The sequence below is a fragment of the Lagenorhynchus albirostris genome, chromosome 1, assembly GCF_949774975.1.
Source record: "Lagenorhynchus albirostris chromosome 1, mLagAlb1.1, whole genome shotgun sequence".
Taxonomy (NCBI): domain Eukaryota; kingdom Metazoa; phylum Chordata; class Mammalia; order Artiodactyla; family Delphinidae; genus Lagenorhynchus; species Lagenorhynchus albirostris.
Genome location: NC_083095.1, coordinates 10351551 through 10352425, shown reverse-complemented (window position 1 = coordinate 10352425; position 875 = coordinate 10351551).

The following is an 875-nucleotide window of genomic DNA, read 5'->3' as shown; positions in this document are numbered from 1 at the left end:
ACACTACTTTCTTGTCCTAAAAAAATAAACTATTCATCCTTCCCTCCTCTCCCTGAACTCTGGACAACCACTGATCTCATTTCTGTTGCTATAGTTTTGCCTTTTCCAGAGTGCCATGTAATTGCAATCATATTAGTATGTAGTCTTTTAAGACTGGGTTCTATCACTTATAACGATGCACTTAAGGTTTCTCCATGTCTCTTGTGATTTCACAGCTCGTTTATTTTTATCACTTCACCTTTTTATTAGTGAATAGTATTTCATTGTATGAATGTACCGCAGTTTGTTTATCCGTTCACCTATTGAAGGACATCTTGGTTGCTTCCCGTTTGGGGCAACTATGAATAAAGCTGCTATAAACATTTTGATGTAGGTTTTTGTGTGGACAAAATTTTCATATTAGCTGGGGAAATAGGTAGGAGCATGATTGCTGGAGCATATGATAAGACCGTGTTTAGCTTTGTGAGAAACTTACGGCTTATCTTTTCATTCTTTAACAATATCTTTTGAAGTGTAAACATTTTACTTTAGTGAAGTCCAATTTATTTTTCATCCCCAGGCAAACTGGATGGCTGGTCACCCTAATTTGGAGACAGGAGAATAAATAAGGTTTTAAGCAATGGTGTGTCAGCTAGAGGAGGAAATGATCTACCTTTATCTCTATCTCTTTCATCTATCTACCTATCTATCTATCATCTATCTATCTATCTATCTATCTATCTATCTATCTATCTATCAATCATCCATCCACCCATCCATCCATCTATGTTAAGATGGAGGAAATTGTATCCTGGTAGAAAAATCTAGTAGATAGGGAAGATTTGTGATTGAGGAGATGATAAAGGGCAGGGTTGCTGGTGTGATGTCCTTGAGGG